The sequence below is a fragment of the Drosophila kikkawai genome, chromosome 3L, assembly GCF_030179895.1.
Source record: "Drosophila kikkawai strain 14028-0561.14 chromosome 3L, DkikHiC1v2, whole genome shotgun sequence".
Classification (NCBI taxonomy): Eukaryota; Metazoa; Arthropoda; class Insecta; order Diptera; family Drosophilidae; genus Drosophila; species Drosophila kikkawai.
This window is the reverse complement of record NC_091730.1, coordinates 25,037,854-25,054,711: the sequence shown is the minus strand read 5'-3', so window position 1 is coordinate 25,054,711 and position 16,858 is coordinate 25,037,854. Positions and strand designations below refer to the sequence as shown.

At 42.5% G+C, this 16,858-nt stretch overlaps 1 protein-coding gene across 6 annotated transcripts in view; it reads right to left on the bottom strand.

The window, feature by feature from the left end:
* bru3 (bruno 3) overlaps positions 1-16,858 on the bottom strand; it is a 265,769-nt gene that overhangs the window by 152,961 nt on the left and 95,950 nt on the right. Inside the window, exon 1 of one of the 6 annotated variants that reach the window (XM_070284888.1) lies at positions 4,525-4,590. The exons of the other annotated variants lie outside the window; for them this stretch is intronic. The gene's annotated coding sequence lies outside the window, so the exon portion shown is untranslated. Of the gene's footprint in view, positions 1-4,524; positions 4,591-16,858 lie in introns of those variants that run through there. 6 annotated transcript variants of the gene reach the window in all.

Genomic DNA, 16,858 nt, shown 5'->3' with positions numbered 1-16,858 from the left:
ACACTTTTAGGCAGCCGAGCAGGAGCCGAGGCTCTTCCTTCCGAAGAATCCAGCTGCCTTAAAAGCCTAGGACTTATCTGCAGTCTAAGCGGCTTTCAAAACTCTTAAAAGTTTATTAATAAGCGTATTCGGCCCTGCCATCCGACGGATTTCACTGCCGTTTGAATAATTCTTACCCAGAAAATAGGAGAAGCCCACTAGAGATTGCGTTTTGGAGCTGTTGGAGGTAGTCCTTGAACCGTTGCCAATGTTCTAATGCCAGATGCTGATTGCTTGAACGGCTTCCCACACATTTGTTAATTACTTCACTGGCAGCAGAAAAACCGTTGAAGATTCCCTGCTCCAGTGCACCCGTTCACTCAGCTGGGCTTTCATTAGCCATTCCCAATAAGTGCCGACTTGATTAGATTATTATTATTATTGCCATTGCATAAGCGCAGGCACAGGGGCAGGCACATTCACAGGGCCAGGATCAAACAAACCTTTGGTTCGCTGGAAGTCCAGTGGCAGGTGCAGGAGCAGCCGAAAGCCAAACCAGCTCCACCAGTGAGTTGATCTTGTGGCCTGGCGAGAGAATAGGAACGGCAACCACAACAAAATATGTCTGGACCAAACACCACTTTGCCACACCGCCATGCGCCCCCAAAATGTCTTAGACCACAGCCTGTCCTCCGACGCTGCACCGGGAGATGCAGCCAGCTACACAGAGACAAAATATACAAATTTTATATTATTATGTTTTTTAATGTACTTATCTTATAATAAATAAATAAATAAATAAATTTAATAAATTGTTGATTTGATAACATCTATATTTATATTAAATACAAGGCTTGAACTAACTAACTTATCATAGTCTATAAGTTCGGGAAACGTATGGAGTTTCTGTAGATTTACTAAATAAATAAAAAAAACCAATTGAAATCAATTCATAGGCAGAATACGATTTTAGCATACAATTTTCCCGAATTGATGTCCGGTTTTAGTTGTATTTTATTTCTGTGTACAAGCAGTCGTCGGACCGAACTGAGGCGAACTGTCTGCATAAGTTGAAGATAAACGTAAACCGCATGCACGGCACAATAAACAGACATCCGTGTGCATTTCCCTGACTATTTGTCAAAAACATTGCAATAACAACGAGGACAAGGCCCAGTGCAGGGCAGAGAGAACCGACAAACTGGATCGGGTATAGAGACAGGACAGGGCAGGGCAGGGCAGGGCAGGGCAGGGCAGGGCAGGGAGAGGCAACCAAAAACCAACGAACAGATAAACCCTTGAATGCAATTCAAGGGATGCCAGGGGGATCCGGGGAATGGGAAGTGGGGATGTGGGGTGAAGCGAAGGTGTTTGCACTGGCAATGCCAGCGATAATAAACCAGCAGCAACAACAGCAACGATAGCAGCAAGCATGCCAACAACAAACTGCGAGAAATGAGAAATGCAGCATAATATTAACCACAAACTGAGATTGCAGGCAGGGATTGGATGCAAACAGGCAGTCAATCTGCAGCTGCAACACTGAGAGAATAGAAATCCCAAGAATAGATGCGATTTGAGAGGGGATAAGGGCTTCTGTGTAGAACCCTTGAAGCGAAGACCAGCAGAGGAAGTCCTTTCCTAGGAAATGGTACTCATCCTCGGGAAGATTTACTTATGATTCAGCCACCGATTAACAGCATCATTAAGGGCAATCTTAATGCCGTTATAGTCCAAAGTGTGCGTTTAAGTTATATAAATACATAAGCTTAGGAGTTCCAGTTTTATCTATGGGTGGGCTTGGGCTTTTATGAAATTCATTAGCTGCGGCAAAGCCAATAGACATTGGGAGATTGGAAAATTCGATTTTCAGTGTTTAGCCTGTAGCTGGCATAGCCTTCACACCGGCCGTGGGCCAACTTTCGCATGCGGGTTTTTCCGACGAAGTCCCCCTGCATTCCCCAACGAATGCTGTCGCCAGAAATGGAGGAGGAAATGAGCTGCTGCTGGAGCTGATGCCGTTGCCGTTGCCGTGGCTGTTGCAGTTGCAGCTGCACTTCCCCTGCGCTCCGCTGCCATGACAAAGCAACCTTCGCTCGGTAATAACAAACCAAACACTGCATAAATTCAGGCATCGAGCCCCGCTCCACAGCATTGGTGAGCTCTTCGTTTTCGCTTTGGTATTTGGTCAAGACTGTCTGTTTGTATTTGGATTTGGCTTGTTTCGCCAACTGCCAACAGGCCTGAGAGCAGCCAAAACAGCCGCAGTTGGAGTTGCAGCCCAGCAAAGCTGCAGCCTGTTCTGCGTGCCTATTGTTGGGCTACGGCTTTTGTTTTGTTAATTTGCTTGGTCCAACATCAGCCCAGGCAACTTTCATGGAATGCGCTTTGCTTGGGCTTGACTCGGATTATTTGACTGGCAGACTGAGAGGCTGAGAGAGCCTACGCAGGGCCCTTCGATAACTAAGCTACTTTGGAGCTATCGAAAATCGAGCACTGCTCAGGGAGCTGGGGCTTAAATGGCTGGGCGCCTGCTATTTATTCACCGATTTTCGAATACTACGAACCCTGCAATCTCCCATTTTCAGTTGCCTAATCTCAGAGGCGCTTTGGGCCTTCTCGGACAGCGGGGCGTACTTAAACCAATTTTAATTACATGCATGGCGAATGCGTTGTTCGGGTTGACAGCCTTGGGTGTTATCAGGCACTACAAAATTAATTCCCGTCTAATTGAATATGGAAAGAGCAGCCGGCCCACCTACACATTTTGAAGCTGCAGCCGAAGCCGAAGCCGAAGGAGAAGAGATAACACAGCCTGATATATAGTTGGACAAAGAAGGAGTGTCAGGGGATCAGCCCAAACTACCATAACTGGTGTAGGGATTCCGAGCTGTCACTAATGGAAAAAGCATCAATGGCTTATGGATTCGAATTTCGAAGAGCAATGGAAAAAATTTATGGATTTCGTTCTCTATTCCTCGCACTTTGCTCCTCCCCGAGAGGAGGCCACCTGTCGTTTGGCGTATTTGCAGATACTCGGCACCCGATTGGCCCGGCCCCACCAGAACAAACAAATGGCTAAGATTACACGGCAAGTGCTGGCCTGGCCTACGAATCCAAGGCGATGCCAGAGTGCGCTTTAAACTGGCGCCCATGACGCAAACAATAACCTTATAAGCCTCCCCTGCTCACCCACCCCCACCCTCGCCGCCGGGGCAGGGTGTGGGCGTGGTGCTGTATACACAAATAAACATTCAAGTGGAATTATTGCAACGAAATTCAAAGGATTACGACAAAAGCACGTTCACAGGATTCAACGGCCACCATGGACTTCGGTGCAAGGCACGGCCCACGGATCGGCAACGGACTGCGGCGGCCTCCCTGCCAGGCTCTCCGGGTCCGGGCTCCCAATGACAACAATGCGGGCCGTATGGCAGAAGCATGACTCCGGGCGGAAAGGGGGCGTAGGTGTGGGTCGGAAAGTTCAATGAAGGAAAATTATGAAGCCTTATTTATTGTTTATGCGTGCACATAGCTCGGCAGAGCCCACCACGAATGGAGCAAGCGGGGAACTTGTCATTTTTGTCCACTCACTTTCGGTTAACGTAAGGAATGAATAGATCAGCCAGAATATTTTAGGAGAGAGAACACGGTATAAAATGAAACAATTGTAAGCCTCTAAAAAGTCCAATTTCCATATAGCCATGTCATCTTTACTGTAGGCTAACCCATTAGTTCCAAGCTTACAGTTCTTTAAAACAATAACTATATTAAACCTTTGGGATTACTTTCCAAGATATACACCATTATATTAATTTCACTAATAGATCTCAAGTGCCGTTCCTACAGAGAGTCTCCACTGCCAATGAGTAATACCGCAAAGGGTATTTAAGACTCGCTATGGAGAACCTCGCTCATCCTGCCGCTGGAGTGTAGCATACTTTTGCGCCGGGCGAAGGAAAAAGATAGGTTGGAGAGAGCAGCAGGAGTCAGATGAAACGAAATGGAATGGAGTGAAGCGAAACGCGACTTGGCAAGCGGTTCCCAGAGCATGTGAAAAATTTGCACAAATAAATATGAATTGCACTTTAATGCATATTAAGGGAATGCGAAGAATGCCAGGGCACGGCACGAGGCTGTGCGAGAGTAATGGTCGACAGAGAGCGGGCCAGGATGCTTCCAGAGGAGTTTATTATTAAATAAAGTGCCCACTGTGCGCCGTGGATGTTTGTATTCAATATTTATTGTTGTGTATAATTGAGTGAAAAGTTATATGTATGTTTGTATGATTACATGGGGGGGCACGGGAGGGGGGCCGGCGGGAAAAAATATCACTGAAATTGGCGAAATTCAATATTATGGCTCCGCAAATAAAAATGATATTGAATTGTTGGAAATTTTTATTAAGTAAGTATATCAAAGTAAGGCCAGCGTGCCACAAGCCGCAAACCACCTCCCCTCATTCAATCATCGACCATTACTCTGATCCCATTGTAAATATTCGTAATTGGGGCTCGAGATGGAGCACACCAGGGAAAAACTCACCCGGGAATGGCAAAAGTGTTTAAGAAAATCAATTTGCCGAATGCCGAATAAATTGCCAGACTTACCTGAAAGGAAAAAGCAAACGGTAAAACAATTAGCCATATGGAAATTAAATCAGTGATTGGGAAGGTAGCTTGAGTGGTGCAGTCAAACCTCTCAGGAAATACAGGGAAAAAGATTCGGCATATACTTGAATAAATAATACAACTATATATACAGTTTAATTTGCCACATTTGTACTTAACTTTGAATTGGAGTTTGAAGTATTCCCGATTTTGATCAAATGCCAAATTGATCTTTACTCTTTTTATATAATAATAAAATTTGAATATTACTATACTGTTGGACCTTCTAAGTCGAAACCCCTTAAATCGAAAAACCTTAAAATCGATTATTTGGAGCTTTAAAATTGATTCTGACATCGAATGTTAATTTTGGAAAACACAATGTGACGAAAATAACGAATACAAAATATGCGCCCACTCCGATCGAGCGGTTCTACGGCGAAAAATCAGGACGAAGCAGCGTGTCCCTATCCTCCTGTTTCGAATTACTTTGAATTATGCATTTTGCGAAATTTGGTTGCACGTCCGTTGGCTGCACAAGCTAAATTTATTATTAGATGCCGCATTACGTGAAAGCATTTTTGGTGGATGCCGCTCTTTGCACAAGACACCGGGTCCGATTCCTCCTGGCAGCAAAAAGGTGCAGTGATTCATCAGAATTTATGCAGCCAGGCCAGCCAGGTTCCCAGCCAGTCGCAGCTCCTTCTCGCTATACATACACATTTTTTGTGGCCGCCCATATAATTTGATATGCTGCCTTGGCAGTTGCATTTTGCTGTGGCTCATAAATTAGTGAAGCCAGGCAGCAGCAGCAACAGCAGCAGCAGGATCTGGAGCAGCATCGGGTGTGGGCGACGGAGGTGGGACGAGCATTTGTCTGGGGGTCTGACATGCATGACATTAAATGCGAGCTTTGGATTAATGAAGTGCCGGGCTAGATTAGGTGGTGCAGAACTGGTTTGCGTATAAAAGTTATTGACAAAACCGTTGTTGCCCATAAATTTAGTTATGGCTTCTAGCTGGCGTGACTTGAGACTGCAGTTAAATTAATTGCCCGGACTCGTAAACACCTCGAAGAGTCCTCTTCCCCGTCATGCATGTCCTCTGCGCATTATACCGGCAACAATTTCATCAAAACTCGCAGAATACACTGCAACTTGGAAGTATTGAAAGTTAAACTCTTTAGATGCCTTGGACTCGTATTACCACTTAAGAATATGTCATATTTTCTACCAGGGTATCCCCGTTTCGCCGAGGCTCTTATTATTTAACGGCGTTTTAACACTTTTTGGCTAAACAGCTCACGTGCAAGTGCTGCACGCAACTGCCCACCCTGGCACATAAAATAATAATTATAATAAGCGGGCCACTTTCTAGACCACCTCCAATCATAAACTCCAGGCCCATGAGCAGCGCTGGCAGGCTGACTGGGGGGGTGGGAAAAGCATAGCCTTTGCCAACTTCCGCTGTCGAGTTGTTTTATGCTTCCGGCCAGGAAGTGTTTGCCTAGTTGGCGCGCTAGTTTTGTCGCCTCGTCATGGGGACGAGGATTGACGACAACTTTGATTTGCATACTCCTCAGGCGCAGCTCCCAGGGCAGTCACAATGGCAGGCACAGTCCCGGGAACCGGAGCACAGACAGGGAGGGCGTGACAACAATGCAGAATCTTGTGCCGAGTCAATTACCCAAGACACATTAGCAGCTTCGTGCCGGCGCCACGCAGAATCCTGTCCACGCCGAGGAAATCCAAATGCAATTGAAGCCACCGAGAGCCTAGACCTGCTCCGCTCCAGCAAAACCATCTCTGCATGCCAATGGTTGTGAGTAGGGTTTGGCATCCCTGCTTGAGTGGGAAAACTTGTTGAGCTCTCCCCTCCCTCGACAAGGCTGCCATGCCCCAATATCATACTTCAGTAACGGAAGCCAGCTTGAGAGTGCCGTGAAGCAGCTTCTAAGGCAACTCATTTAAAGCCCAGAAGTTTACTCAAAAAGCGTACTTTTCGGTGGCGCAGAGTGAAAACAGGAGCGCGAACAACTTTGTAAGTTTTTCTGCAAAATTGCTTGGAAAAAATTGAAAATTATTTATGCTGTGTGCAGTTTGAAGCTGTCAATAGCCTGTCTCCGCCACCCACCCCTTAAAAGTATACAAAGTTGTCAGTGCCCGCTAGCGGCATGCGCTCGCATGCAAAAGTCTACTTTGTTGCCTTAAGTACTTATGTCGAGTCCGGGGCCGGGGCCAGCGCCAGAAGCGGGAAGGAAGTCAGCCAGGACGAAGATGCATTCGCCTCGCCGCCATCGTTGACTACTTTGTCCTTGTCCGGGCCCAGAACTGGTGTGGAGCTGCTGCGCTTTTCTTAGCCATGGCTGGCACGGCTTAGCATAATTTTAGGCAAACTCACGTTGCTTAGTTTATAGGCAGCTGCTCCTTCTCCTGCTCCTGCTGCTCGCCATCGTCTTCGTCCCGCTTCAGTTTGCAGAATGTCAACTGTTTTTAATTGCCAAGACAGGAAGGCCAACATTGTCTGGGCTTTACCCTATGCCCAGCCTTTTCGTCAGTATTTCTCCTTTTCTGTCTCCGGTTGCTTTGGCACGTCCGAGACGACAAAATTAGCCTTCCCTCTCCGCCCTCCCTGTCCAGTCTTAAAATAACTGTAAAATTGTGTAACAAAAGGATTTTCATAAGCTGAGCTCATGAACTATTGGGCTGGGATGGCAGGCGTGGAAGGGTGGCAGCGTTTAGAGGCTCAATTTAATGGCGTCGAACTTTGTAAAAAGCATCTAGCCAGAAATGTCCGCCGGATTTTTGCATAAATATAATAAGGCCAATGTTAATGGCATTTGGGTTACAAAGCTGGCCAGCTGTCAGTGGAGAATATTGCAGTAGATGTTATAAGACTTGAGAAGATTCAAGATTTCGGAAAGCGAAGCTAACATCCTAATGTAAGAAAAAGTTAGAATACTTAATTGTATTACTGTGCAAATTCGGTCAGAAGCTCTACACACATTTTAATGAGGTTCGCATTAAATTGAAGCAAAGTTTTTAAGTTATGAAATAATTGAACGTATTTGTTAATTATATGTTAAATTTTAATCCTAAAAAAGAAATGATATTTAAACTTTATTAACTCTTTAATAAATAATATAATTCCATTCCAAGGTAAGGGTTAAACATCTTGACTTTTTTCAGCTATTGGACATTTTTTCGGAATTTTAAAAGGGGAATATTTTACCTCTCAAAAGTAAAATTTTTTCAGAGATGTTTTGTAGACTCCATGCTCCTTCGTCATGTACTCATGGTATAAATGTGTTGAAAAGATAAACAAACATCAGAAATATAGAGGCAAAGTACAACAACAATTCACCAGCACTCCCCAGGTTTATGTGCCTCACAAAGTGTGCAATCCGTGTGTGTAAGCTCGGACCTGTGTGTGTGTGTGTCATATTTGAGTGTATCAAAAGATAAAAACGTTAAACCAAACAAGTTGTGGGGAGCGGGGCCGGTGCCAAAGGTGGAGGCGGAGGCAGAGGTGGAGCCAAGGGACACAAACACGTAGCAAACAGTAATAAGCATGCAGCAGAGCATACAGGAACTGACCCCCTGCACCTCCTCCGCCAGCCCACCACAGGAGGGGTGCAAACCACAGAGGCAGAGGGCGAGGCTGGGCGTGGCGGAGGGGCTCCGCATCACATCGCTGCCTGTGCCTGTGCCTGTGATGAATGACTCTTTTAATTAGTTGCCGCAGGAAATGCATGAATTGCAAAATGACTCTGTTTGTTTACCCAGCGACGTCGACGAATCGCCCCTCTCTGTCGCACGTCCGCCATCGCTCTCTGGGGCGCACACACACACGCACAGTCATGCCGGCACTCCTGTGTCTCACATGGTCGTCCGTCCTCGTCCTCGTCCTCTGTGCGCTCATTTATTAAATAGTAGTTTTCAAGTGTCCTTTAGTGACATGTTGTTTGTTTGTTGTTGTTGTTGTTGCTGGTGCTGTCCCTAAGCGAAGAACGGGGTGTCCTGCCAAGTCCTGCCTCATGTGGGAGCCACTTCTGTTTCATCTTCTAGCCGCAGTTGATTTTTTTTAGCTGTACTTCATTATTGTGCATGGTGCTTCGTCCTTAAGTTTTTTCCCCATTGCGTTTCCTCCTCTGTTTGACCATTTATTCGCCCGCGAGTCCTGGGCAAGCTTATTAATAATTTTGTCAAGTCGTGTTGAAAGGACATCACAACAAAAAAAAAAGGCTGGAGCATTAACAGCCTGACAGGAGGTTTTATATGTACTTATATATGCCTGAGCCAGAGGGAAAAGATTTTAATTATGACTACCTAACAGATTTTCCTAAATTGGTATACAACTAATTCATTAATCGCATTTACATTCCGGTATAAAGAGACCTATATTTGTTTTATAGGCGTTAAAATCGAGATTATAAATATATAAAAAATTCGCTTGTGCTTGAGAAAAAGGGTACTATACCATTGGGCTAGAGCTAAAGCTAGAGCTACCAACTTGCGTTAAAACATTCATATTTCACGGTACACTTTTGTATACTGAAAGTAAAATGAATTAAGTTAAATTGATATCGACTTTTGACCCTTGTACAGAGCCACTCTGAAAACATCGGATGATAAACATGAATTATTACAAAATTGTTCCACAATCTATGAAACTCGACAGCAGGTTTTATATAATTTTGATTATAAACGTATACAAATTGTAAAATATATATGTAAGTTCTTGATTAGCAACAGATCTTACATTACTGGAGAAGTGATCACGTATATATAAAAGCAAATAGTTTTGCTCTAAAAATCAGGTTTTCGTATAAATGGAATATTCCCTATCGGAGATCTAGGCCAGCTTAACAACTTAAACCCAATGCAATAATAAACACCCTCTAAACAACCAAGAATACGCCTACCTGATGCAACAATGCACAACTAGAAGGTGGGTCGGTGGGGAGAAGAAGGTCGAATAATTTAAGTCGACTTCTGTGGCTTTAAATTCTGAAAAACTTGAATGCGGCTGTCGCTCTGTTTAATAAAACTTTCAACAAACTCAATTAACAAAACTTTCTGCTGGCCGCAGCAAGAAATGCAAGAAAAGTGGCATAAACAAGACAAACAAACAAGGGGAGGGCGTGGAGGGAGAAAGGAGGGTGGCTGGGCCAGTGAAAAGGATTTCCAACTAGGCGCTGATTTATTGTAGAAGTGTAACCGGATATTCCGAGCTGGAAATATAAAGAAAGAGACGGGGCCAGAGCGGGTTCAACTTCGTTTTGGCATTGAAAGTCCATTTAACATTTTGTCATTTACAGTTTTGAAATAGTTTTTGAAAACTTGACACCAAACAAATCTGCACTCGACGAATGCAGACTAAGGCAGTGCGGGAAGAGCTCTAAAATTGCAGGAAACAATTGCTGACAGGCAGACTGGACTAGAGAGGACCGTGGCAACGTCGTATTAGGATTGTCAACAAGCGCGTTATAAACTTTTATTGCAACAACAAGGGTGCACAGGAATTGAAATTTTAGGGTATATACTTTTTAAGGAATCACTATACAACACTACAGGGTATTGTAGTTTGAAATTGAAATTTATATACATTATAGTTCACCAACATCAGACGAACCGATTTAGCCAAGGCTGTCTATTAAAAAAGAAAATTTTTATTGTTTCCAAGTTCAAATATGTCTTGGTTACGTTATTGGGATATAATTCAAGTTTACGCATCTTTTATATATATATTTTCTTTAGTACAACTATGTCCTTATAGTTTATATAAGAACCTAAGTACTTAGCCGCAGTTTCGACTCAAACTATGATCTTCAAGAGTATAAAAACTTCGGTTGACTCAAGTCAGCTTCCCTTCTTGTAATAAAAAAAAGGAATTGAAAATGATGTGTCCTACAGGACAGTAAGGAAAGCTTGAATTGGCTGCAAAATAATAGAATGAAATGAGGCTCTTGATGCAAATTGATTTGGATTAGAAACTTTCAATACCCATGGGAGACACGAATACGAAGTTCGCGGACAGAAAATCAGAATTCCTTCCCATATGAGCCATATATAGCAGAGTAGAACCCATTTCTAGCAGTCTAGTCTCGAAAGGGCATAAAACTTTATCACCGAGCCAAGCTGAGAATGCGGCGAATGCACGAATTCAAGGAAAGAGCGGTGTCTGCGATTGAGCGTCCTTTATGCAGGTGATTTAGTTTGAAGGATATCGAAAGTTTGATACCGGAATTGTCCCCCAACAGAGGACTTGTTCTGGCTGTTCGATGAGACGTTACTTGATTCATTGTTCTATCTGCAAATTGCATCTTTAAGCTGCATTAAAGGCAACATTCATCTCCGGTTCACTTAATTAAGCCCTGCACTGTTTTTAGGTTCGTAATAATACACAGGTTGTTTATAAATCAGCAGTGGCATAAATCAGAATCCAAACGAATGCCAAAAGCGGTTGCAAAATGTAATTTCATCCGTACGCTTCAATTGCCTTGAGCATTGCCATTGCCGCCCAACCCACTCGCGTCCTCCACATTTGGCTGTGCGAACAAATTGATGTGCGAAATGGGAGCGACTGACCGACCATCAATATAAATAAATAAATCTTTGCCAAGCCATAACAACAAAATCAGTTGCAATGGCACGCACAACTACGGCAGAACAGCAGTAAAAACGATACTGGAAAAATAATAACAATTTAATTAAAATATTCAACCAAAACACGTATCCACGTGCCATGGAGATAGCCGGGAGAGAAGAAGCAAAGTTGACAGCTTATGAAAATGCAATTTTTATTTTTTAATTGATTTCTTGTTCGGCCAATATTTACTTGTATCTCTGGGCTCGACCCCTCCTTCCCCGCCTCGCGGTTTGTTGCACTTTTTGCGCCACGAGAGCTTTATTTATTATTTGCTTACGCGTTATTATTAACTCCCCTGGGCATCCAAACACACATATGTATCTCTCGCCCCCCATATTCATTCCATATTTTCTGTGTATGCGGTCATGCTGCAAATGTGAACCAGCTTTTAAAGAATATTTGCAATATTTTTGATTAGGGGCTTGTTTACAAAACTTTGTTTGAATGCACAAAACCATTTTATTGAATATCCGTTTGTCGGTCCACCTCACTTCCGTTCCCGTTCCCCTCCACTCCAAGCGAGTTTTACCTAATTTCGTCAGTGATTCATTGGTGAGCCCATCAGGGCGGCTGCAGAATGCCATTGCGAGGCGCTGACATTATTGTGCTGTTTTATGAATATTGCGGCTTTCATTTTGGGCCAGGATCGCTGGCGCTGCCATGTCCTTGGTGGCGAAGTGCAACTGTGTGCTGACCACAACGTGCAGGACAACAGCAATCGCAACAGAGCAACAATGGCTGGGTAATGATGACAACCGAAAACCGCAGTCCTCTACGTGCGTCTGTGTGTGGATATTATAATTATATTAGGGCCTAAAATGTAAGCAATCAATTCAAAATTAATGCAAATGCAGCAACAATTTCCCCCAGCACACACGTACATATGTGTGGTGCGTTCGTATCTCTACACTCTCATGGACACATGGCTGCGTAGATGGCGATCTATGGGCAAACAAGCCTGGCGTACGGAAGTCGTCGGTTGCGGTTTTCCAGAGCTGTCGATGCAGGCCCCTCGCCCTCCCATTCCCATCCCAGCGGCCTCACCAGCTTCCACAATTGCCATAGCAACAGTATGTAGCCAGCTGTCAGCGCAAACGCCCACAAACTGTCAAATTCATCAAAATCACACGATTGTAACCAAGCAGAAGAGCGGGGTACGGGGAGATAGGGCGAAGTCGAATGCACAGTAACATGTACGGATACAGATACAGATAGATAGATAGAACGATTGTTGACTGTCAGCCACCTGAAAATGTTTGTCACTGTTATTCTTGCGTAGTGCAGCACTGGCAGAAAGCACCTGTGTCCGATAGAGAGAGCTGGAAAAGGCTGCCCCGAATCCCCTCCTCGGTGCTCATTTCTCTCAGTGTGCGGCTGATTTCTGGTCAGAGGCTGCCCTGAATGTTCTGTCAGCTGAAGCGCTTTAGTTAGTTGAAGTGATTAGCATCGTTAGTGGCTTTTTCGTTTGCACCAAAGCGGAAATACTGATGCAAAGTCATTGGTCAGCTAACCATTTATGAGTATGTTAATATGGCCACTTCCCTTTCTCTCTGCCCGTCTGTCTGCTCCTTCTGCAATCACTCTGCCCATGACCATCCCCCATACTCGGCTTGCTTTGTGGCAATTATTTTGTAGCTAATTAAATCAAGTTTAATTTGCGTAAAAATTTGTTTGCAAGTCCTTTGAAGCAGGTTCTCTACCTCGCACAGCACATTTGATTAAAGTTAGTTGCTAGTCCACACAGTTATTATCGTTTCGCTCTTTATCCGCTGACATTACTTTAGCTCAGTGTTTTTCCGCTGACATTACTTTAGCTCAGTGTTTTTCTTTGTCCAAGTAATTAATGTGTCACATATCGCTCAGGCAACGGCAACCGTAGCTATGAAAAGGCTTCATTACCAGATGATAGGTAGAGCAGACAATTAGTTATTCCTTCTAATAGGAGCCTTTCCGATTTCCTAAAGTTTCGATGGTTCCTATGACAACTTTATTACTGGCGTTAGATTTTCATTAAAATTAATAATTATCCTACCTCTGCTTTTATTGAAATTTGTTAAACCGTAGTATCTTTCTAATCATAATCGAATCGATTCAGTGACAACTATAAAGATTGCTTTAAAAGTTTTATCTAGAAAGCTTTAAAACTGTGAGACTTGGTTCCACAAAAAAAGACAGGCAGGAGGACGGACTTGGTGACATTGGAAAGGTTGATAAGTAAAAGGTGAACACTCTGCACTTATTTATAAATGTGTCTAAGTGTCGAAATTTTCCATTCTGCGGCGATGCCTCTCATGTAAATATATACGATCTTAAAACTTTAAACGCGTTTTTCTCAAAACCACTTTTTTTGAGTTGGCCGAAAACATAACTCGAACAAATCTTAACCGATCGATCTGAAATTTTGACAGTATATCCGAAATACCTATGGCTATCGACACACGTAGGATTTTTTTTTTTTTTTGCTTACTTTTTTTTTATCAACAATTTTGTGACGTTTTTTATACCCTTGCAGGGTATTATAATTTCAGTCAGAAGTTTGCAACGCAGTGAAGGAGACGTTTCCGACCCTATAAAGTATATATATTCTTGATCAGCATCAACAGCCGAGTCGATCTAGCCATGTCCGTCTGTCCGTCTGTCCGTTTCTACGCAAACTAGTCTCTCAGTTTTAAAGCTATCTGTATGAAACTTTGCATATAGTCTTCTATATACTCTCACTGCTATATATGTCGGAACGGGCCGGATCGGACGACTATATCATATAGCTGCCATACAAATGTTCGATATATTTTTAGAAAAAAAATTATAACTTTGCTGTTTTTCAACATTTTTGCACCATTTTTTAGATATGACCATTTTATATTATTTCTGAATTTTGGTAAACATTTTATGAAAATCGGACGACTATATCATATAGCTGCCATAGGAACGATCGGAAAATTAATAGAAAAAAAATTATAGATTCGTTGTTTTTCAACGTATTTTCATCTACTCCGGGATATGAGCTTGTTTTATTATTCTAGAATTTTTGTATAAATTTAAAAAAAAATCGGACTACTATATCATATAGCTGCCATATAAACCGGTCGGTAGATGTATACAAAATGTAAAGCTGGGAATGCAAAACGGTAACTGTCAAACTGTAAACATAATAAGTATAGGTAAAATGTAATGAAATAATATCTGCAAGGGTATACAAACTTCGGCGTGCCGAAGCTAGCTTCCTTTCTTGTTTTTTATGAAAATGGAACTTTTTATTTAATCACTCACCATTTTGCTAAAAATCAAAATATCGAAAAAATCCTACGTGTGTCGATAGCGGTTGAGATACAGAAACTAACAAAATTTGATTTTTTGTTCTAGATCAAAAATTAAGGACGTTAGGTTTTCGGTCATGGACCCCTTTCAAAAAAATAGGGCCTACGAAGACATGCTGCACAGCCGCCATTTTGTATTTGATTTATTAAAAAAAAAAATTATTTTGTAGTTCACATCTAACATTATCAAACCTACTTTAAAATTTTTCGATTGGCTTTTTCATTTGGGCAAAAAAAAAATTCTAGAAAATGGGCTTTTTTTTGCCAGTTACTCAGATGTCCCCCCTTAACTTCCTTGTTGTTATACCCTTGCAGCGTATTATAATTTTAGTATATACATATATTCTTCATCAGCATCCACAGCCGAGTCGATCTAGCCATGTCCGTTTGTCCGTCCGTCTGTCTGTTTCCACGCAAACTAGTCCCTCAGCTTTGAAGATATATAAATATAAGTCTTTTGACTACTCTCAATGTTATATACATATGTCTGAACGGGCCGGATTGAACGACTATATCATATAGCTCCCATACAAATGATCGATAAATTTTTAGAAAAAAAAAATTATAACTTTGCCGTTTTTCCACATTTTTGCATCATTTTTAGATATGGCCATTTTATAATATTTCAGAATTTCGTTTTTAATTGTATGAAAATCGAACGACTATATCTTATAGCTGCCATACGAACGATCGGGAAATTAATAGAACAAAAATTATAACTTCATTGTTTTTCAACGTATTTTTATCTACTCTGGGATATGATATATTTTCATTATTTCAGAATTTTGGTATACATTTTATGAAAATGGAACAACTATATCATATAGCTGCCATAGAAACGATCGGTAGAGAAAATGTCAAGCTGAGAATGCAAAACTGTAACTGTCAAACTGTAAATTTAATAAGTATAGGTAAATGTTGTGAAATTTGATATTACTTTGGTTTTGCATTTAGTTTTGTTATCGATTAAACATTAAACAAATAATAGAGTCAGACTAAGCGACTTAGGTTCGACCTTGTAAGTCAATTTTAGATTTTCAGGCCAACTCCGTTCAGACTGAACATCCCCTACCCTCTTTCTAGTTATTTTTGCATAAAAGGTCCTATATTCATTGGTATCCTTTGGGTACGCGGTATAATATGTGTGAGCTTCCCGGAAATGTATTTTAAAGTACACTGGACTACACAAGATTTCCAACGCGTTGTTCATACCTATTTACCGCACCTCCGGAAACATCTCCGCCTCTTTGTCAGCCATGATCTACAGTCCCATATTCCCCAAAGAAATTTTCTTTTGATTTCACGCCGTAATTGGGTGTCAAACGTAAATTTGTTACTGCGTTTCCGTTTTATTTTTTGCACTCTCTTTCTGTGAGCCCTTCTGTGGCATTTATTGACATCTGCCACCTTGTCGCGTTGTCTCTCTTGCGCACGTATATAAATGTACATATTTTTTGCACAGATTCCCTGGATTCACACACACTTTAGATGGAAATCAGCTGGTGGGGTCGAGAGCAAATGATTGTCAGGGCTTGGATAGGGACAAGCAAATTGACATCGAAAAGGACGCCAGAGAGCACCAAGGACAGGCTGAAAGTTGTTCTTCAAGAGCTGGGGATACTAGATCAACATTATTCGATTTTGAATGAGTGACAGTCCAACTGACAGAGTGACACGCATCATGGCGATATCTGTTGCACGATAATTCGATATGGCCAGGCAGATATTTTCCCTTAACATGAAATATGTACCCTTACATTTGGAATTAAATAACTAAAAGTTATAACGAGTAGACTATAGAATATGGAAGGATTCTCCGTTATATTCAGATTGCATAGACTTCACACTTCCTTTTAGTCTTATCTCAGCACATGTGCTTCATTCCGAAAAGTTCATATTAGTGTGCACCATGTTCCCTCGGCTATGGCACAATGATTTCTGTCTGTTGCGCAGCTACTCTTAAATTTAATTTTCGTTAGCATATTTTAATGCTCGGCCACTGTTTGTTGTTTTGGTTCCAAGTTGGCCGCACCCCGTCCACTCTGAGCCCCTTTGGCTTACACCACAAACGGAAGCACTTTAAAATTATATGAGGCCTCCGTCCGGGACCGTCCTCCACTCTCTTGGAATCCTCTTGTGTCCTTCAAGCCACAAGCCGGTAACCAATGAAAACTCAACTGAAAAAGTTGTCCATGCTTTGCCCTGTTTGTGTGTGCGGCGAGTTCAGGCGACACTTCTACCGCTTGGCTGCGCCGAACCCCTCTACCTGTCATGCCGCTCAGTGCCTCCTGCCTCGCACTC